The following is a 14,705-nucleotide window of genomic DNA, read 5'->3' as shown; positions in this document are numbered from 1 at the left end:
GCTGGAATCAAGATTGCCAGGAGAAATATCAATACCCTCAGATATGCAGATGACACCATCCTGATGGCAGAAAGTGAAGAGGAACTCAAAAGCCTGTTGATGAAAGTGAAAGTGGAGAGTGAAAAAGTTGATTTAAAGCTCAACATTCAGAAAACGAAGATCATGGCATCTGGTCCCATCACTTCATGGGAAATAGATGGGGAAACAGTGGAAACAGTGTCAGACTTTATTTTTCTGGGCTCCAAAATCACTACAGATGGTGACTGCAGCCATGAAATTAAAAGATGCTTACTCCTTGGAAGGAAAGTTATGACCAACCTAGATAGCGTATTAAAAAACAGAGACATTACTTTGCCAACAAAGGTCTGTCTAGTCAAGGCTATGATTTTTCCAGTGGTCATGTATGGATGTGAGAGTTGGACTGCGAAGAAAGCTGAACGCTGAAGAAGAAGAATTGATGCTTTTGAACTGTGGTGTTGAAGAAGACTCCTGAGAGTCCCTTGGACTGCAAGGAGCTCCAACCAGTCCATTCTAAAGGAAATCAGTCCTGGGTGTTCACTGGAAGGACTGATGCTGAAGCTAAACTCCAGTACTTTGGCCACCTCATGCAAAGAGTTGACTCATTGGAAAAGACCCTGATGCTGGGAAAAATTGAAGGCAGAAGAAGGGGCCGCCAGAGAATGAGATGGCTGGGTGGCATCACCGACTGGATGGACATGAGTTTGAGTGAACTCTGGGAGTTGGTGATGGACAGGGAGGCCTGGTGTGTTGTGACTCATGGGGTTGCAAGGAGTCAGACACAACTGAGTGACTGAACTGAACTGAACTGAACTGATGGAGCCCTCATAAATGGGATTAATGTTCTTAGAAAAAAGAACCCAGAGAGATCCTGTAAGACACAGCTAAAAGACAGAACTTTTATCTTGGGCCTGCCTGCTGCGACAATTGTAGGGAACAAATATTTGTTGTTTGTAAACAGTCTAGTCTATGGTATTTTGTTATAGTAGGCTAACTTGACTGACATCTGTTTTAACAACGACCAACAAATTTTCAAATTTTGTGTTTTAATCTTTTTACAGTCAGAAACATTCTGTTTCCTTGTGATTTTTTTCTTAATTCATGACAAATATAGAAGTGTGTTTATTAATTTTTAAATATTTGTATATTGTCTAGATAACATTCTTAGTAATTTATAATTATAATAGAGTTATTAGAAAACACTGCCTGATTTCAAGACTTTGAAATTTGTTGAAACTTCTTTTATGGCCCACTTTCTTCATCTTGATGAATGTTCCAAAATATTTGAAATGAATGTGTTTTCTACAGTTGTCAGGTTGTAGATTTCCATGAATTTTATTTGAAGCAAGTTGTTTGATATTGTGGCTCAAATCTTTTGTAAATGTATTTGATTGTTTCCAAGAGGTGTGTTATAATCTACCACTAAGACTGTGAATTTTTCTGTTCCTCCCTTTATTCTGTTAAATTTCCCTACATGTATTTGTATAGTCTCTTATTAGATGCATAGACATTTAGGATTATTATGCTTCCTTATCAATATCAGTTCAGTCGCTCAGTCATGTCTGACTGTTTGAACCCCATGTCTGACCCCATGAACCACAGCACGTCAGGCCTCCCTGTCCATCACTAACTACCGGAGTCTGCCCAAACCCATGTCCACTGAGTAGGTGATGCCATCCAAACACCTCATCCTCTGTCGTCCCCTTTCCTCCTGCCCTCAATCTTTCCCAGCATCAGGGTCTTTTCCAATGAGTCAGCTCTTAGCAACAGGTGGCCATTTTGTTGGAGTTTCAGCTTCAACATCAGTCCTTCCAATGAACACCCAGGACTGATCTCCTTTAGGATGGACTAGCTGGATCTCCTTGCAGTCCAAGGGACTCCCAAGAGTCTTCTGCAAAACCACAGTTCAAAAACACCAATTCTTAGTTGCTCAGCTTTCTCTATACTCTAACTCTCACATCCATACATGTCTACTGGAAAAACCATAGTCTTGACTAGATGGACCTTTGTTGACAAAGTAATGACTCTGCTTTTTAATATTCTGTCTAGTTTGGTCATAAATTTCCTTCCAAGGAATAAGTGTCTTTTAATTTCATGGCTGCAATTACCATCTGCAGTGATTTTGGAACCCCCAAAATAAAGTCAGTCACTGTTTCCCCATCTATTTCCCATGAAGCGATGGGACCAGATGCCATGATCTTTGTTTTCTGAATGTTGAGCTTTAAGCCAATTTTTTCACTCTCCTCTTTCAATTTCATCAAAAGACTTTTTAGTTCCTCTTCACTTTCTGCCATAAGCGTGGTGTCATCTGCATATCTGAGGTTATTGATATGTCTCCTGGCAATCTTGATTCCAGCTTGTGTTTCCTCCAGCCTAGCATTTCTCAGGACATACTCTGCATATAAGTTAAATAAGCAGGGTGACAGTATACAGCCTTGATGTACTCCTTTTCCTATTTGGAACTAGTCTGTTGTTCCATGTCCAGTTGTAACTGTTGCTTCCTGACCTGCATACAGGTTCTCAAGAGGCAGGTCATGTGGTCTGGTATTCCCATCTCTTTCAGAATTTTCCACAGTTTATTTGATCCACAGAGTCAAAGGCTTTGGCATAGTCAACAAAGCAGAAATAGAATTTTTTCTGGAACCCTCTTGCTTTTTTGATGATCCAGTGGATGTTGGCAATTTGATCTCTGGTTCCTCTGCCTTTTCTAAAACCAGCTTGAACATCTGGAAGTTCACAGTTCACATATTGCTGAAGTCTGACTTGGAGAATTTTGAGCGTTACTTTACTAGCATGTGAGATGAGTGCAATTGTGCGGTAGTTTGAGCACTCTTTGGCATTGCCTTTCTTTGGGATTGGAATGAAAACTGACCTTTTCCAGTCCTGTGGCCACTGCTGAGTTTTCCAAATTTGCTGGCATATTGAGTGCAGCACTTTCACAGCATCATCTTTCAGGATTTTAAATAGCTCAACTGGAATTCCATCACCTCCACTAGCTTTGTTCATAGTGATGCTTCCTAATGCCCACTTGACTTCACATTCCAGGATGTCTGGCTCTAGGTGAGTGTGAGTGATCACACCATCATGATTATCTGGGTCTTGAAGATCTTTTTTGTATAGTTCTTCTGTGTATTCTTGCCACCTCTTCTTAATATCTTCTGCTTCTGTTAGGTCCATACCATTTCTGTCCTTTATTGAGTCCATCTTTGTATGAAATGTTCCCTTGGTATGTCTAATTTTCTTGAAGTGATCTCTAGTCTTTCCCATTCTGTTGTTTTCCTCTATTTCTTTGCATTGATCGCTGAGGAAGGCTTTCTTTTATATCCTTGTTATTCCTTGGAACTCTGCATTCAAATGGGTATATCTTTCCTTTTCTCTTGCTTTCCACTTCTCTTCTTTGTAAGGCCTCCTCAGACAGCCTTTTTGCTTTTTTGAATTCCTTTTTCTTGGGGATGGTCTTGATTCCTGTCTCCTATACAATGTCATGAACCTCATTCCATAGTTCATCAGGTACTCTGTCTATCAGATCTAGTTCCTTAAATCTATTTCTCACTTCCACTGTATGCTTCCTTATTGACTGACCTTTTTCATATTTATGAAATATTCTTTCCCATTCTCCAGCAATACTCTGTGTCTTAAAGGCTACTTTCTCTGATATAAACATAGACTCACTTGCTTCTTATTCTTTCCATTTTTATGGTATATATTTTCCATGCTTATACTTAATCTAGCATGTATCTTTATAGTTAAAAAATACTTCCTGTAAATAGTATATAATAAATGTTGCTTTTTTAATGCTTCAGTTTTAATGCTTCCTTTTATTTTCCTTTCATTATCCTTCTCCCTATCCTCTTCTCCTCCCCCTCCTTCTTCAATGTTTATTCCCCTTCTAACAATTATCATGATCACAGTGATGATGACAGTGATGATGAGGTATCTATTGTCCTTTATTTCTCTGGCTGCCATTAAATTTTATTCTTTCTTTTTTGATTTTCAGTATTTTGACTATGATGTGCTTATGAGACCTCCTTTACATTTATCTTGCATTGTGCTGTTAAAGTCTTAGGATTTGTAGATTAATATCTTTTATTAATTATGGAAAACTTTCAGCCATTGTATCTGTAAATGTTTCTTCTGTGTTATTGTGTTATTCTCGTTTTCCTGATCCCCATTACACATATATAGAAACATGCTATTTAGATCTTTTCTTTTTTTTTTTGTATGTATATATATTTTATTTCGGGCTTCTCTGGTGGACAGATGGTTAAGAATCTGCCTGTAATGAGAGAGACCTGTTTAATCTTTGGGTCAGGAGATTTTTATATTAATCTGTCTTCAAAATTCACTTTTCTTCTGTGGGTCCAGTCTAAAGTTTAGTTCATCAAGTGAACTCAGTTTTTAAAAACTCAATATTTTAAAAATATTAAATTTTTAAAATTCTGATATTTCTATTGAAATCTTTTTTTATTCTTCCCTGTTGAAATTACCCATCTGTTCATTTATTAGTCAATTAAATATTTCAATATACTTAGCAAGTTATTTTATACTCTTTTTCCTGATGATTCTAACATGTGGGCCATCTATGGATCAGACTTTATTGGCTATTTTTGCTTTTGATTATGGGTCTATTTTTCCTATTTCTTTCTGTATCTCAAAAGATATTTATTTGCCAAAATTCATCTTTACATTTTAAAATAAATAGTATAAACTAAAGTATATATTTTAAATTTAAACTAAAGTTTATACTTTAAAATTTTCCTTTAGAAAACAGTGTGTATTTTGCTCTGTCAGGCTGCTATTAAAGGTGATTGAGTCACTTTTATCTGCAGTTGAAATTTATCAGTCTTAGTTTTATTGTGCTATTTGGTAGATTCAGTTCATCTCTATTTCAAATATTTTAAAGGTGTCATTAGGACTTTTCCTTCACCATGTTTTGGGTTGTAAGCCCTGGTGACATTTTCAGAAATATTTATGCTTATAACCTAATTAGCAGTCTTCTGAATCATCAAAGATATTTCTCTCTCTCCCCCTTTCTCTCAGTCTCTTTTCTGCCTTTAAATCACAGCCAACAGTTTCTTTGACACCCTAGGGAATTTCCTTGCTTTCCAGCCCTATCCTCATCTTTCTGTTTCTCAAAAAGTACAGTCTATAATGGTCTTCTGCAAACACGTATTAGGATTATATATCTAATAGGTTATAACTGTCTGTGAAAGTCGCTCAGTCATGTCTGACTCTTCCTGACCCCATGGACTGTTAGCCTGCCAGGCTACTCTGTAGAATTCTTCAGACCAGAATACTGGCATGGGTAGCCATTCCCTTTCTTCAAGGGATCTTCCCAACTCAGGGATCGAATCCAGGTCTCCCGCAATGAAGGCCGATTCTTTACCAACTGAAGGATTAGGGAAGCCCTATCACTCTCTCAGTTCAGTTCAGTCACTCAGTCGTGTCCAACTCTTTGCGACCCCATGGACTGCAGCACGCCAGGCCTCCCTGTCCATCACCAACTCCGAGTTTACTCAAACTCATGTCCATTGAGTCAGTGATGCCATCCAACCATCTCATCCTCTGTCGTCCCCTTCTCCTTCTGCTTCAATCTTTCCCAGAATCAGGGTCTTTTGAAATGAGTCTTTCTTCGCATTAGGTGGCCAAAGTATTGGAGTTTCAGCTTCAACATCAGTCCTTCCAATGAATATTCAGGACAGATTCCCTTTAGGATGGACTGGTTGGATCTCCTTGCAGTCCAACGGACTCTCAAGAGAAGGGAATGGCAAACCACTTCAGCATTCTTGTCTTGAGAACCCTGTGAACAGTATCACTGTCTAGTGGTAGTAAATTATATACCTTATGTTGAAGTTTAGGATCACAATCCTACAAATTGTGGTTAAGTTTATGCATGACACATATTTACAATTAAGCACAACATAGGAAAGAGTGATGCCCTGCTAAGAGAAGGAGGAACAGCAATTTTAAATATTTTGGTTGATGTCTCATGTTTAAAAAGTAGCTAAAAATCCCTCAAGAATGATGAAAGTATCTCTTATCTAAATCTTAAAAGTCAATCTGTTGAAACTTTAGCTTATGTGCATAATCCTAGGGGCTTCTAAAGATGTGGTATCCCAGGGACTATTCAAGATATAACTACATGCTTCAGTCTTTATGAATCAAATGTATACTTGATCAGAAAAATGCTAAAGTAGCATACAATTGCCGAGGAAGTTACATATTAAGAATAAACTAATCCAGTTGCAAAACTAAAGTTAGAAGAAAAGACATGTTATTCATTTTACCTTTATTCATGTCTGAGTACAACTACCAGTGTGTAAACCCATTACAGAGTCTGGCCAATTTCCTTGACCAAAACATATTAAATCAAACATATTGCTTCAAATATTTCTTGAAATGGATAACAGTAAAAATAAACATAAAAATACATTTCTGTTATCAGGATTTATAGCAATATCACTTGCTCTAAATAACTCCATCTATAGCAGATGCATTATTTTATTTTAGGTCTGACTAACGGTCATACAAGCTCACCTGTTTCAAAAGACACAACATCCAATGTCTCTTACATGTCCATAATTTGTAGTTATATTACTAAGTCTCTGTCTCAACAAAAATATTATTCTAACTAGAATGTCTATAGAATCCAAAGCCAAGAGAACCTAATTCTAATTGAGGTGGTGCTGTATGACCTTGAGCAAGACAGACAACTTTTTCAAGAAAAATAAAATATATGTTACATGCATGTTGCACACCCCTTCATGATTCCATACAAATCACTGAGTCTAGATGTCATGTCAGCCTTCTTTAAATGCAAGGTCCCAGGTAGTTCTACCATTGTTTGTCATATGAGACAAACCTCATTCAACACTTCTTGAAAAAAGTATTTATTAATACTTTAGAAGAAAATCTATTTTTTATCACCTGTCAGTGTCAGGAACAATTCTGGATAGTGTATAATTCTAGATAATGATACTTTTCTTAATTATAATATCACTGCAAAGTAAGAATTTAGTCACATTAAAAAAATTGAATGTTAAGAAGTTATTAATTTTCCTAAAGTCCTAGCAATTTGGTGAGCAACAGGAAAATAGTTTATTATATCTTAGGAAACTTCTTTTTGAAAAGTAAAAAACCAGGATTTTTTTAATCAACCAAGATACATAGTAAAAGAGGCAATGACAGTAAATCTGTGACTGTTTTTGTGAAATGATAAATCAAGGGAATTTAGAAAAATTTATGAATGCTCTCTACTTTGGAGTTATGCTTTTCAATTTTTGTTCATGCACTATGGCATAATGAGTCCTAACTATGTAGTAACTATTATTTGCTAATCCTCACAAAATTAAATAGTAAGCTAATTTTCAACCATCAGACATAAACAATTTAGAGCACTACTATCAGAGAAGATATGAGAGTGGGATATTGGAAAATACATTTGGGTCAGTATCAGACCCTAAATAACTGACCATTATTCAGAGGAATAGTACATGAATTATAGCTTTAAAAATTTCAAATCTTACCGAGCAGTCAAATAACTATTTAGTTCACATATTTTTATTTAACTCAATACTTCATGATAATTTTTTTAAATTTCTTTATTTGTCCTTACTATCAGTTAGTGTGCTCTGCATCTGCTGTAATCAGTTCATTTCAAATGTATCCCTGCTTGTCTACTGATTATGATATAACTTTGTTGATCAATGAATCCTAATCATTTTCATCTAATACTGTATGCCTTCACAGCTGTTTCCTAACTTAAAAAAAAAAGTTCATATTTGTTTTTATAACATTTGTTTGTGTTTACATGTCAGTAAGATCTTTTCAACCAAAACAAAGCCCGTTTTATAGCATCCTAAGTACAGTGTACTTAGATAATTAGTTGATTTATATATATATTTAAACAGGTACTTTTGGTTTCATGTAGACAGCCAATGAGTCATACTTCTTTAACTGAGAGTTTTGTTTACTTCATCTTTAAATATTTCTGTGTGTAATGTGTATTTATTTTCTCTTTCTTGACATTACTCAATTATCATTACAATTCTTATCACTTCTTCAAAAAATATGTATTTACTATAGTAGGGGTATTTTTCTCAGCAGCTAAAACATACTTGCCAAGATGCAAATAAATTATCTACATTTTTAAAAAGCCTCATGGCAATTCTGTGTGTGTGAGAAACAACTGTTCAAACTGAATTATATTTACTTATTTTCAGTGTTTTCAACTTGTCTGTCATTGCACAGTTATTTTTTTTCTTGCATCTCTCTTGAGTAATCAGGAAATGGATTCCTTTTTTGGAAGTGTTAATTCCACAAGCCCAAAAGGCCTTGGCACTCCAGAATACTGCAATGGTTTTCAAAACAGAATTCCTGTTTTTCTCATACATTTAATAAACTGAGCTAATTTCCTCCATATTCAAGAGAGGGTTATTTGTCAAGGAGTAAGATCTTTCTGTATCCAAATAGTCTCATTTAAGTACCAAATGAAGTGCTGTTATGTGCAAGGCACTGTCCTAGGTTATGCAAGGGAATGGATAAATAAGTAAGATATTTCTCCTGCCTACAGGAAATTCAGATTTAAAATATAGGAAGGAAATAAAGCCACAAAATATTTTGAAAATTTAGCAAATTGCAAGCAGTCAGTAAAACAAAAAGAATACTGCCTATATGGAATGTAACTTAGAGGGATTGCTTTCCTACTTTGTAATAACCCTATTGAGCACTGAGATATATACAGATGAGTGAGGGCCAGTTGCTGTCCTTGACATTGACAAAGGTGTTACTAGACAGAAATAGGAAACTGAGTGTGAGAGGTGGAGACAGTGTGAATGAGGAAGACACCTCAGTCATCGCAGACCAGATATGGATGAGTGCAGGTTAAGAAGAAGAAAGGTGAATGGTGTACTTAGGTACCAAAAATTAAAACTAGTCCAAATGAGCAGGGACCCAAAGAATATATGGGGAAGTATTTCTACTGAAGCCTAGAAAGTTAGATTAGGTCTGTGTTGTGCTGAGCATAACGCACGTAAGAAAGGTGAATTTTCTGCCTCAATTTTGTTTTGTTTTGCTTTTTTACTGTGTTTTATTGGCATTAGCAGTAAAGAACTCACCTGCCAATGAAGGAAATGGAGAAGACATGGCTTGATCCCTGTGTTGGGAAGATCCCTTGAAGGAGGGCATAGCAACCCACTCCACTATTCTTGCCTGGAGAATTCCATGGACAGAGGAGACTGGTGGGCTATGGTCCACAGCGTCACAAAGAGTCAGACACTACTGAAGTGACTTAGCATGAACACCCCTAGGAATCACTGTTAGTCATATAATATACCTAGTCATCAATTAAAGTACACATCAATTTACTTGTTCTGTTAATGTGAGAACACTTGCTAGAATACCCTCATAATATTGAAATGTATTTGGAAATATTTTACTGATTTTTGTTAATTGATTGATATAGGAGCAGAGATAAATAATAAACAACAAAAACCCCCCAGTAAGTCAGTGTAGAATATGCATCCAGATTTATGAGCTTTTACATCATTGAACTATAATATGATGAGGGGTTGGTGAAATTACTATGGGAAACCCTGAGACCTAAGTTAACCAAGGAGTCCTTGAAACCCTCCTCCAGGAAGTAACACTTCATTGGAGGTGTGAAGCAAGAGTTAGCCCGAGAAAGTGGTGTATGTGAATGTGAGAAGTGAGGAAGAGATTATGCATTGTTTTGTGCAATGTCTAGATGGGAGGGGCAGAGAAAGAGAGAAAAATTAGTTTACATTGGGATCTAAGAATAGTGAGTATAATGGTTTGAGCTGAAGCAGAAGGGGAATGTTTATATTTACCTGTAAGTATAGATGCCACATTATTGAAAGCACCACTGACTTAGAGAAAAACAGCAATTTAGTCATTCATAAATATCAGAGCCTTGGTACCCAAACCTTCAATGAAAACAAAATACCAAGAATAAATTATTGAAATGACTAAATGGATTGAGAGTCAGGAAACAGTCCTTGCCTCATTTTTAGCACTTCTGAGACTAAAAATGAGGTTTAGTCATTTTTAGAAAAGATGAGCTTTACTTTACAAAGAAAGCACATCTGACTCACTAGAGGGTTCTGAAAAACATACATGATAAACATACATTACCAAAATTATGTGCATCTAAGTTTTATCTAGTTCAGGAGGAGAGAATCAAGGCCTGAATATTGTAACTTCTTTAAAGCGTGATCTGTATCTACATTAACAACCACCCAATTCTGCGATTTTAACTGTTTGGAAGCCCTATTTTTAGTAGAAAACCAAGACCCAATATATCCTTAGTTATAGTATTGGGCTAAATTAGATTTAATCCAAGTTCTTTCACACTCATGTTTATAGATGTAGCATCTTGTAGGAAAGTAATGTTTATAAATATAAACACTAGTACTATAAGATCCTAAGAAACCAACCAAAATACTAATGGCTTTCATTATACTTTATGAGACAATAAGAGAAATGTATACATTCCTCAAGGACTTTTAATTCTCAGTCATAGTCACAAAGGAATTTCAAACTAGCTTTAATTAACCAGAAAATTCAGATGATCAGAATTCTTACGTTCTGAATATATTAGTTACCTGACATTTTTCTCTGTAAAAATGACCTGACATGAGACTGTTAACATTATTTTATCCTAGATTGCTTTTCTACCTCTTCTGCTTTGCATTTTTCTTCCATAGCCCCATGTCTACCTTTATATATTTGACAAGTTAACTTTGCTGTTATGTAGTTATTAAGTCATATCATATTCTTTTGAGACCCCATGGACTCTAACCCTGCCAGGTCCTCTGTCCATGGGATTTTCCAGGCAAGAATACTGGAGTAGGTTGCCATTTCCTTCTGCAGGGAAAGGAATTCACAGATCAAACCCATGTCTCCTGCATTGAATTGACAGGTGGATTCCTTACCTCTGAGCCACATGGAAAGCCAAATTGGAAGATTACTTGCCTATATACTTAAGATAAGCCAGAAATTAGATATAGAAAACTTTTGAGAATGTAGAAAGTTTGTATGTATGTGTATATAAAATATATATAATGTACATTTGTACATTATATATATTTATACATTTTGGGATAAAAATCTAACTTCACTTCTCATTTAAGAGTTTGCCACCGGCATCACCTAAGGCAAAATGCATAAGCACTCATTTTAATAGTTGCATAAAATCTTATGATATACCATTAATTTTGTAACTATTTTTGTAGTAACACAAGTATTTATTTCAGATTTTTGCCAATATAAGTAATGGTACAATAATCATTCCTGTGTGTAGGTTGCATGCTTGCTTCAGTCACGTCCGACTCTGCGAGCTTATGTACTGTAGCACCCCAGGCTCCTCTGTCCATGGGATTCTCCAGACAAGAATACTGAAATGGGTTGCCATGCCCTTTTTCAGGGAATCTTCCTGCCCAGGGATAGAACCCACATCTCACGTCTCCTTCATTGGTAGGTGAGCTCTCTACCACTAGTGCCGCCTAGGAAGACTGTGTGGCTAGAGAGAGTGAAACATGTTAGTTGTATCTGACTCTGTGTGACCCCATGGACTGTAGCTTGACAGGCTCCTCTGTCCACGGGATTTCTCAGGCAAGAATACTGGAGTGGGTTGCCATTTCCTTCTCCAGGGGATATTCCTGACCCAGGGATCAAACCCAGGTCTCCTGCATTGCAGATGGTTTCTTTATTATCTGAGCCACCAGGAAAGCCTCTACCCATGTAGATATTTATATCTAAATGTTTTAAAACATATACAACATTAATAAAATACTAGACAAGTAAGTAAAAAAAAGTGAATGTAGCTAAACCCTTTAAAATTTGCTCAGCCTTATTACTACACAGGGAAACGAAAATAAATCCAATTGGATACCATCTTTCTCATCAATCTAAATGAATTTCAAAAGAGAAATTAAAACTACAACTGTAGGTATATATACACTTTGATACTTTGCTGATGGGAGCAAGCACCTTAGAGAAAGGAAACTAGCAATAGCTGGTGATTTTAAAAATCCTTTGCAAAGGATGTGTGTATTTTTAAAATATATTCATATTTTCTGACTTACTTGTTCATGTATTTTATTAATGTTGATACAGAAAGCTTCTTTTAAATATGTAGAAAAATGTATATATGGAAGGTATTTGCCATTTTACTTTTTTACTTGATGATAGTTTTCCATGTCTTTTACTTTTGATAGTATTCAGTACATCCTTTGACATTCAAATTATTGTTTTGTTCATATACATTTATTTTTTTCATGGATCTGGGTGTCTTGTCTTACTTGAGAAAATTTACTTGAGCCCTAATTAATTTTTTTTTATTTGTATAATTTTCAATTTTTTCCTTCTATTAAACATTTTATTGTCTGGATAAAAAATGATAGACACAAAATAGGGTTCTAAAATTGTTTTCTATCAGTGATAGCCAACCATATTTCCAGCAACCAATATAGCACCTTAAGTAAAAACTGACTTGAGGCAGGCCACTTGGCTGTGATATTTTACATCCATTTAACTGGTCCAAGACTGTCTTTGTCATTTTAAAACTGGCATTATAATGACACTTACTTCTTAGGTGGTTACAATACATAAATAAAATTATTATCCATAAATTATTTGCACATATAAATAAGATATTATTTAAATACACCATATTTTTCACAGGTGGCACTTGTGGTAAAGAACCTCCCTGCTAATGCAGGAGGCATAAAGACTTGGATTCAATCCCTGGGTTAGGAAGATTCCCCTGGAGGAGGGCATGACAACCCACTCCAGTATTCTTGCCTAGAGAATCCCATGGACAGAGGAGCTTGGAGGGCCACAGTCCATGGGGTTGCAAAGAGTCAGACACGACTGAAGTGACTCAGCACATTCACAGCACAGCCTCTGTACAGAGACACACTTGCTATATTTCAAGTTGTAATCTAAATTTATGTATTTTCTGAAGGCTTTTATTTCGCTTAAAAATGTATCTTCTCCCATGTGAATGTCATTTCATTTTGTTAACAGTACTTGTGTAATTCTGTTATCTAGATGTGTCCCTATGTAAACTTTTTTTTTTTTCAAAACTCTAATGGACATTTTATTTATTTTTTGATAGAAACAGAAAGAAAAACAAAAGCAGGTAAATAGAAAATCAATTTTAGGTCATATTTAATAAATGTCCTACACTTTTCCACTTTAAAATAGATTAAAATAATACTCTCTTACTCTTTACAAACTTACTCACATCTGTGGTGATTCTTTTTCTTTTCAAGTTTCCATATTTTTTCTTACTGTTTAAAATCTGAGTAGATTTCTGAATGTCTATTCACTGCATTAGCTTGTTTCAAATTATTAGTGTTTGTTTAATTTTAATATATCTTTTTTGTGTATATTAATTTAAGTATGTTTAATTTCATTTTGCTTGATCTTCTCTATTTAAATAATTTTTAATTTCTTAGATTGACTATTACACTCATTCATTTTCAATTTATTTTTCTTATTATTAGAATACATAAATCTATACATTTTCCTTCTTATTGAAAACTGGTCATTATGTATTTAAATTATTGATATTAAGTTTATTTTTCCCTTTTACTTCTAGGTAACTTATAGTTCACTTTTCATCTCTAGGCTACTGGGAAGTAACATTTCTTTTTAACATTTATAGTGTTTTTAGTAGAATTTTTTCTTATTTTTAGAACTGACCAAAGAATGTTGTGCTGTAATGTAGCTAATTTCATCATCAATTAAACTCTAGGTGGAGATTCATATACACACATACATACACACATTTATACAAAATATTTTATGAATAAAGGATAAAACATATAATTTGTTTATAAGATAAATAACTTTACATTGATCATAATATAGTTTTCAATTTTAGATATTTGAAAGATTAAGATAAATATGAAAACTATCCTGCTACAAAAATCTAGAACTAGATAAACTAGAAAAAATATAACAATCATTTAAATTTGATGCTAAGCTTGTATATGCATGCTTGCATGCTTAGTCATTCAGTCATGTCCAACACTTTGTGACCACATGGACTGCAGCCCACAAGGCTCCTCTGTCCTTGAGGATTCTCCAGGCAAGAATACTGGAGTGGGTTCCCATGCCCTCCTCCAGGGGAATCTTCCCAACACAGGAAAAACACAGGTCTTTCACATTGCGGGTGGATTCTTTACCATCTGAGCCCCCAGGGAAGCCCATGAATACTGGAGTGAGCAGCCTATGTTTCCTCCAGGGCAATTAAACCGGGACCTCCTGCATTCCCGGTGGATTCTTTACCAACTGAGCTACTGGGAAAACCCAAGCTTGCACATAAGAAATCCTTCTTGTAGCTTAGTAGTATAGTTTGAAGTCAGTGAGCCTAATCCTTCCAGCTTTGTTTTTCTTTCTCAAGATTACATTGGCTATCCAGAGACTTTTTTTGTTTCTGTACGTGCCATGTGTGCCAAGTCACTTCAGTCATGTCCAACTCTTTTCAATCCCATGGACTGTAGCCCACCAAGCTCCTCTGTGCATGGAATTCTCCAGGCAACAATACTGGAGTGAGTCGCCATGCCCTCCTCCAGGGGCTCTTTCCGACCCAGCAATCGAACCTGTATCTCTTGTGGCTCCTGCATTGCAAGTGGATTCTTTATGACTGAGCCACCAGA

The sequence above is a fragment of the Bison bison genome, unplaced genomic scaffold, assembly GCF_000754665.1.
Source record: "Bison bison bison isolate TAMUID 2011002044 unplaced genomic scaffold, Bison_UMD1.0 scf7180017864166, whole genome shotgun sequence".
Taxonomy (NCBI): Eukaryota; Metazoa; Chordata; class Mammalia; order Artiodactyla; family Bovidae; genus Bison; species Bison bison.
Note: the sequence above shows the minus strand (reverse complement) of the source record.